Consider the following 9,078-nt stretch of genomic DNA (forward strand, 5'->3'; position numbering starts at 1 on the left):
CCTGAATGAAATTGTTGAATTGTGTTGCATTTCACAGACAAATGTTTAGGTGTGACAATTTCCATCGAGATATCTATTCAAGGTTAGGTGGAACCCTCAAGTTATTTCTTTGCAGGTGTTCTTATACTCCTTCATGTGTGTTGGATTTCCAGTCAACAGAATAAAGTCCCTTGGCCTCAACTTGTGTAAGCATGAAATTCGGTTATAGACTTCGATGATTTCGTTGAGATTCGTTTAGTCCCCTGATGTCCACAGGGCACTATCTCAGCTGAAGAAAATCGCCTGAAATAATCAAAATAATCACAAGAATCAAGCCCAACAAATAGTTAAACTGCAAGTCATGTTCTCGGTTCAGCAAGGTCTGTTTGCCACTACGATTTTTTTTTTTTCTTTTACTTCCAAGGAAACGTTTGGAGAAAAGTTGTCATTCTTTATTCATAACGTTGTTCTCTTTTAACTTCTTCACGACAGTGGTAAACTTTTCACGAGAGTCGTTGATTGAGGGTCCAGACTAGTTGAGGTTGATTCTCCAGTTGACTAAAGCCATTTTCTATTATCACTCTCTTCCCCCACTTCTTGTGTAAATTGAAGAACCGAACGTGATCATTTTTACTCATCGTGTGCGCTGATAATTCAGAGATTGTTTTTTTGTTACCTTTGAAGTTTTTACTAATTTGAAATAAACCAACTATTGTTTCCCATCGCTGTTTTTTATATACATAACTTGTATTCTAGTACAATTCTTAGATTGTGAACTGTGTCAATACATTCCGACATTTAACATTTGTCTCGTTCATAAAGAGCATCTCCTTGTAGACATGCTTATTCTATAACTTAGTGGTTTTCAAATTAAGGTATATATAATCCCATAGGGTACTCAACTGTGATGGGATATTCCAGAAGCTTTCATTTCGAAAGCAATCAATGAATGCAGAGAGACTTGTATTATCTTATCAACTAATTGTTCTGATTATTCTGAATGAAGATTATGTTCCATAGTAAATTAAAAACCACCACAATGACTATATCAAATTATGGTATACATAACCCCATAGTGTACACAACTGTGATAGGATATACCAGAAGCTTTCATTTCGTAATCAATGCATAGTGACTTAAATTATCTACTAACTGTTCTGATTATTCTGAATGAGGATTATATGTTATAGTAAATTAAAAACCGCAATGATTATATCAGGAAAAATAAAATCTCTAATTTGGGAGAATTCCATCATGGTGTTAATCACGGATGAAAAAACTAACATTGATACATGTTCAGAAACAGCTGACCTAGGTCGACCTAGGTCATGTCCGTGACGTTGGGAAGTAAGATATATTTGTGAAGTAATTGGGATTCTAAGCGATGGAAAAATCTAGCTTCGAGTTCTAAATTGAGATTGATTGTAAGAGTGGAGAGGCACTGGTAGCAAAGCCTCGTTCAGCTTAACTTCTTTCCAATGGAACTGTTTCAAGATTTATCTTTTGGCTAACGGCAAAGTGAAAGGGGTCAGTTTGTGACAAACAAGATATTTGTTCAATTGAGACGCCTTTTTAATTTTGATTATATATCTATTCATTAATTTAATTCTTATTTATTTATTTATTTTATTTACTTTTCTCCCCGAGTGAACCTGTTAACGTGTCCATTACGCTTGGATAAATTGTCAACACTCTAGTTCAGACACGCTAATTTAGCGACTGTTAGCCTCGTTAATACATTGACGTAGTTTATAAAAGTTCATTTAAACTTCATTCAACTGTGGACAGGCTTGAGCCAATATTGGGTCTGGATGTACATAAAGACTCTATATCATCCCTGTTTCCTCCCATTTGCTGAATAAAAATGTCTATCATTAGCAAGAAAAAAAAAGTCAAATGCCATTTTGAAGAGAGAGTTGGCAAATCAAGGAAGCATCGTAAGTACATTAAAGGCAAGACGAATGCAATGGGCTGGTCATGTCGCCCGAATGGAAATGGACAGAATCCCAAGAAAGGTCATGACGGAAAGAATTATCGGTGGAAAAAGATTAGTAGGAAGACCCAGAAGAAGATGCATGGATAACATCAAACAAGACCTAAGAAGTGCTGGGACGGAGAAAACGGAAGAACGGATGACAAGTGCGCAAGACCTACGACAATGGAGGCAGGTAGTATCGGTGGTGAGGGGTCAGCAAGCGGCCCGAACACTTACAGAATGAGAGAGAGAATGTGAGCTATTTTGAAGAGTGTTACACGTCAGTCGATAACGCGAGCTTGAGACCCTGAGAGCGCTTCGGCTGCCAGAGAGGTTTCCAGAGTTCTTGTCGTTGCCCGCGGACCCTTTGGCGTTTCCGCGCTCCCGCCCGGCTGACTGACTGGCCGTCTTTTCTTGAAGAAGGAACTTTTCAAGAAGAAAGGCAGAGCGTCTTCAAAAGCAGCCGAAGGAAGAGAAGCCCGGGAAGGGATGTACAAGAAGAAAAAAAAAAGTGATGAAAAGGTCGGGGAGAAATGTAAGGACGATAAGATTGGGAACACAGGATACAGGAGTAGGAGCAAGCCAGAGGAATAAGATGAGAGAGGAGTGGGAAAAGGAAGGATAATATAAGAAAGAAAAGAAAAAAGAAAGCGAGAAGAACGAAAATGGGGGTTAGGAGGAGGAGAAGGAGGAAGAGGAGAAGGAGAAACTAAAAGAGGGGAAGATGAAGGAGAGGGGGAGGATTAGAAGGAAAAGACGAAGCGTGAAAGAGAAAGGAGGAGAAGGAAAGATTAAGCACTGAGGAGATTAAGTGGAAGAGGACGGCCATTATATTATTATTGATGGTAATAGTGGTGGCAGTGGTAAAGATCATCTTTTCCACGTACTTTCCAAAAGAACCAAAGCATGAAGCGTAGAAGGAGGAGGAAGACCAGACAAATAAAGAGATTAAAGAGGAGGAGGGAGAAGAGAACGGGAGAGAAAAAGAGAAAAAAAATGTGAGTGGAAAAGAGAGCTGAAAAGCGGAAGGAAAAGAACGAAAAGGAAGAGGACGGAGGAGAAGGAGGAAGAAGAGGTGGAGGAGGAGGGAAAAGAGAAGAAGGTGGGAGAAGAAGGAAAAGAGGGGAGGATAAGGTGAAAGAAGAGAAGTGGGGAGGTGGGTAGGAAGACAACGACGACTCGTATAACCTTATTGATGTTGGTGGTGGTAAAGATGATCCTTTCCACGTGTTTCCAAAGAGACCAGAAGGTGACATATTACAGTGATTTATTTTACTTGGCATTCCAACACGAGCCCTTGATGTTCACGCCAAGAGGAACGACCCCGCTTCAAAAGCTATGATGCCTGGCCGTTACTCGTACTTCCTGCTTCCGGTTATTTGTAAAACCTTTAGAGTTTTGTTAATGCTAGAGGGTATTTGTTTTTGTTCTGTTATCATTTGTCTGTCTGATTTTAATTTATTATTAGTTATATGTCAATTTATTATTATTTACTATTTACCTGTTTGTTTATTATTTAACTATACCTATGCATTTATTTATGTATTTCATTTGTTATTTACATTATCATAGTTTTTATTTATTATTTTATTATTGATATGATTTTTTTTTCGCATCAGACCTAGATATGGATCTAAAGGTCTCCTGTCGGCATGCTCTGCCTTTGTAATCCTTTGTAATGATTTGATTACTTATGTTTTTATTACTTCATGTTCAGTTTGTATAACGTTTTGGACTCTATACGTTCCTTATTAATCAACACTACTAAAAGACTGAAAAGAAATGCCTTGCATTGTTTTGTTAATGCTAGTGGTGTGATTTGGTTACTTATGATTTTATTACTTTATGTTCAGTTTGTATGACGTTTTGGACTCTATACGTTCCTTATTAATCAACACTGCTAAAAGACTGGAAAGAAATGCCTTGCATTGTTTTGTTAATGCTAGTGGTATGATTTGATTACTTATGCTATTATTACTATATGTTCACTTCGTATAACGTTTTGGACTCTATACGTTCCTTATTATCCAACACTGCTAATAGACTGGAAAAAAAATGCCCTGCATAACACAAAAACCTTATATATGCTTAGCTTCTCAGAGGCTTTGCGTGCAGATAGATCCTGTGTTAATTAACATTGTTAAAAGAACTGTGAAAGTCTCAAATAATGTAGATTTGTGTATATGTTTGCCAGTAATATGTTTGTATCGTACACAAACTGTGTGTATTTACCTAGTTATATTTACCTAGTTGTATCTACCTAGTTGTAGTTAACGGGGTTCGAGATGTCCTCATGGGGTCCCGTCTCTTTGCTTACACTTATCAAACTTAGCTTTAAATTTTTTTACGTTGTTGGCCGGGGTTATATTTTCATGATTTTTTTTCATAAATCTACTCATCTATGTGGGAAGTTATACTTCCTAACATTATTCAAACAAGTAACTTTTAATTTTCTTTTTTACCATGAGTTCTCATTTATCTTTCATACCATACTGGCAAATTCTCTTTGTCAATTTTTTCCACACATTTCTCTGATCAAAATGTAATTATCTTTTCGCCTCGCTAATTTTTGTTTTCTAATATGAAAAAATTAGTTTTCTCTGTCTTTCCTCACTTGTCACAGAGTTGAGATTGTCTTGGTTTGCTTCTCTTTGTATTATATTTTCTTTGTATCTCTCTTCCGGTGTCGTGACCATATCTTTGCTGTACAAATTAGACTTTCAATAATCTTCTACATCATGTCTTCTTTCACGTAATGAAATGATACTATTATAATCTTCAAGAAATTATAATGGTCTCCTATTATTTTCTTTGTGATTCTCTGTCGACAGGTTATTCCTGATTGAAATACCCAAAGCCTTTTCCTCATTTACTTTAGCTATCACTTTGTTTTCCATTTTATATCTTCTCGTCAGTCTTTTTCTACTTTGGTCTTGTTGTAAGATTTCTTTTTCATTGATATTTATTTTTTACATTTGAATCCATCCCTTAACTATCTAGGCCTTCCTCTCCAGTTTTCACTTCCTTCATGATATTGTAGTTGTCTGTAGATTAGTTTGCATTGCTATATGTTCCACTCAGCCGTCATTTATATACAATAGGAACTTTGCAGATGCCATTATTGAACCCTGTGGGACTCCACTAGTCACTTTTCTTCAATCCGACTATTCATTCCTCACAAATGTACTCATACGTTTGTCATATAAGTCTTTTGTGCATCTGAATGAATATCCTTTAAGGCCTCCTACGTCTTTCAACATCCATATCAGTCTTTTGTGGATCGCTGTCAAATGCCTCTTCCAGATACACATATATACAAGCCACACATCCCTCTACATCATGCAACATGTCAAACACTCACAAACAAAACTTAGTAGGTGTGTGCATGTGTGTCTGTATCTCTCCCTCTCTCTCTCTCTCTCTCTCTCTCTCTCTCTCTCTCTCTCTCTCTCTCTCTCTCTCTCTCTCTCTCTCTCTCTCTCTCTCTCTCTCTCTCTCTCTCTCTCTGTCCCATCTTATCCCGCCTAGTCTCATCCCGCCCCTGTCTAATCTCGCCCCTGTCTAATCCCGCTATCGTCTTATCCCGTCTTCGTATCATCTCATTCTCGTCTCTTCCTTCCTCTATCTCACCCCATCCCCGCCTCTTCCAATCCCCCATTTCTTTCAGTCCCCATCTCACCCCATCCCCGCCTCTTCCCCTCTTCCCGTCCACGCGGTCTTTCCGGCTCCGTCTCCTCTCGCCCCGTCTCGCCTTGTTCCGTTCCTTATGCTCGGCTACAGTTTCGATTCTCGGCTCGAAGCTGCGGTCTCGACAACGCGTGAATCCCGAAGCAAAGCAGGGGTAATACAGACAAGTGTGTTTGTATATGAATATATATATATATATATATATATATTATATATATATATATATATTTATATATGTGTGTATGTTTAAGACAGATTGAACATTTTTAGAAGCTCCGCCATGGGTTCGTATCCCATGGCGGAACTTCTAAAAATGTTCTTATATCTATAGATATCTATATATATATATATATATATATATATATATATATATATTTATATATATATATATATATATACAGTATATATATGTATATATATATGTATATATATATATAAATATGTATGTGTTATATATATATGTATATATATATGAATATATATATAATGTATGTATATATATGTATATATATATATATATATATATATATATATATATATATTTTTTTTTTTTTTGGGGGGGGGGCGTGTTGATGATCTTAATGAGACACTTCAATCTTGCAAATGTTACTTTAGGCTTGTTACTGGAAGCCTGTGGCATCATGGCTGCCACTGATGGTCCCTCTGCTCTCCCATAGTATCTGCAAAGAGACACTGGCCTGCTGTCTACATTTTGTGGCCAATAGGCTGCTTCTGTCCCTAGCTAACAGGAAGTAAGGATCCGTTTCTGGTTGTCAGTTCTCCGAATGTTACATATACACATACATACATACATACATACGTACATGCATACATACGTACATGCATACATACGTACATGCATACATGCGCACATGCATACATACGTACATGCATACATACGTACATGCATACATACGCACATGTATACATACGTACATACATACATACGTACATGTATACATACGCACATGCATACATACGTACATGCATACATACGTACATGCATACATACGTACATGCATACTTACATATATACATGCATGCATACATACATACATACATATATACATACATATACTAAGGGTTTTTTCCCCCTTACAAAAGAGGTAGCCAAAAAAAAAAAAAAATCAAAGGCATAAAAACCACTTCCACCCATTCTATCCCCACATACTCCATTCCCATTCACCCCCCCTCCCTCTTATCTTGGCTCCTCCTGGATGACGGGTAATTCCTACATCTCGCCCACTGCCCTGGGTCAGAAGCAATGTAGCAAGACACAGCCTAGTAATAAATGATGGTAATTATAATGGTGGAAAAGTTGTGAAAGTTGATGATAAGATAGAAGATAGACGAATGCCGGCCCATCAGGTTGTCTCTTTGTCTGGATATTGTGATTTTATTGGGATTTAAAAACGACTAATGGAAATATGATCATTTTGGCATCCCCTTCACATCAGTGTATTCATGTGCCTATATCGGTTGCAAAAAGCTAGAATGGAAAGGAGTCTATATGAATAAAGAAATTGAAATATATCAAGAATTGATGATAGAAGAAACACAAGTTGTATTCAAGGAAACACAATGGCCCTAACGATGTATTGAATCCAAAAAAAAATAAAATAAAAAAATCTACCAACCTCGGTTTTCTGCAGACGAATAAAAAAAACGAACAAAAATTCTTTGTGTGATTGTGTCTTACATGAAATTGAAGACGGTAACAGCTTCAAAACAGAACGAAAGGGAAGAGGGAAAGAACATAAGAATGAAGGAGACTGCAAGAGACCATAAGGCCTACACAAGGCAGTTCCATATCCATCACCACCTGTCATCCCCATCCATAAAGTTGTCTAACCGTTTCTTAAAACAACTGATAGTTTCAGCGATCACTACATGGTTACTAAGTCTATTCCATTCGTTGAGAGGGATGAGGGAAGGAGATGGGGAGGTGGGAGGAGGAGATGGAGGTGGAGGTAGAGGAAGAGGAAGGAGGAGGAGGAGGAGGAGGAAAGGGGTGGGAAGGGAGCGTGTGTAGGGTAGAGAGGTAAATAGGTAATGGAGGGTATCTATGGAACAAAGGGTAACTAGAGGGGAAGGATAAATAGAGATAGAAGGATTGATGGGCAGGTAAATGGAGACATTGTAGTAGAAGACAGGCCTAGAGTTTGACTAACTATGCACGAGGGGATAAACTGAATTTATGGAGCGAAAGGATGGTGGGAGGGGGACAAGGATCCTCTTTGGATGTTGATAAGGTCCTCAAGTACATTAGGAAATGACCCAGGAATAGTCTTTGTGTGGTAGTAGAAGACTGGCCAAGAGTTTAACTATGCACGAGAGGATAAACTGAATTTATGGAGCGAAAGGATAGTGTGAGGGGGACAAGGATCCTCTTTGGATGTTGATAAGGTCCTCAAGTACATTATGAAATGACCCACGAATAGTCTTTGTGTGGTAGTAGAAGACTGGCCAAGAGTTTAACTATGCACGAGAGGATAAACTGAATTTATGGAGCGAAAGGATGGTGGGAGGGGGACAAGGATCCTGTTTGGATGTTGATAAGGTCCTCCATTTCCTTAGGAAATGACCCATGGATGGTGTTTGTATAATCTCTTCTCTGAAAGGAAATGATGTCACAAAAAAAAATCACAAAACCAGAGTAGTTGACGTCACATGAGCGTAAACCAACTTTCTCTTTCCCTGAGAAAAAAAAAAAAAATCTCAGGGTGGAAATATTGTTAAACTAATGTAATAAAACACTATTTTCCTGTGGTTCGCATAGGCGTTGAGTGAACTTTAAGTGAGCAAGGATTTGATACAAATCCATGGGGAAAACAAAGCTGAAGATAATCATGGCAATGATGAAAGACGAGGAAGAATAACATAGAAATGTTGACTTTGCATCGTATAACAAATGATGCAGTACTTCACCCCATACTATATAACACCATGCTGGAGATTGCATTGTACAGAATCATGAAAGCCAACAATAGAATATAAACATTATAAGGGATTTGTGGGAAAATTCCATTCCAGCCGAGGCGTTCCTTAGAGAGATGGGACAGTCTAGGGGACGACGACGACAACAACAGCAACAGCAACAGCAACAACGACGACGACAACAACAACAACAACAACAACAACAACAGCAACAACAACAACAGCAACAACGACAACAACGACAATAACAACGACAACGACGACGACAACAATAACAACAATAACAACAACAACAACAACAACGACGACTACAAGTGTTGAAGTATTCACCAATAGTGACGGAAAGGAATATACAGTATGGAGAGAGTTGAATTGGTTATGGGATTGATTCAACAACAAAGGTTCTTGGAACAACTTCAGGAAAAGCTTCACGGATAATTGATAGGGAAGAAAATAGAAACGAGGGAATTAGAAAGAAAACTTTTGTGTCGTTCTTTATT

The sequence above is a fragment of the Oratosquilla oratoria genome, chromosome 2 (genome assembly GCF_046742065.1).
Source record: "Oratosquilla oratoria isolate Oo_2021 chromosome 2, ASM4674206v1, whole genome shotgun sequence".
In the NCBI taxonomy this organism is placed as follows: Eukaryota; Metazoa; Arthropoda; class Malacostraca; order Stomatopoda; family Squillidae; genus Oratosquilla; species Oratosquilla oratoria.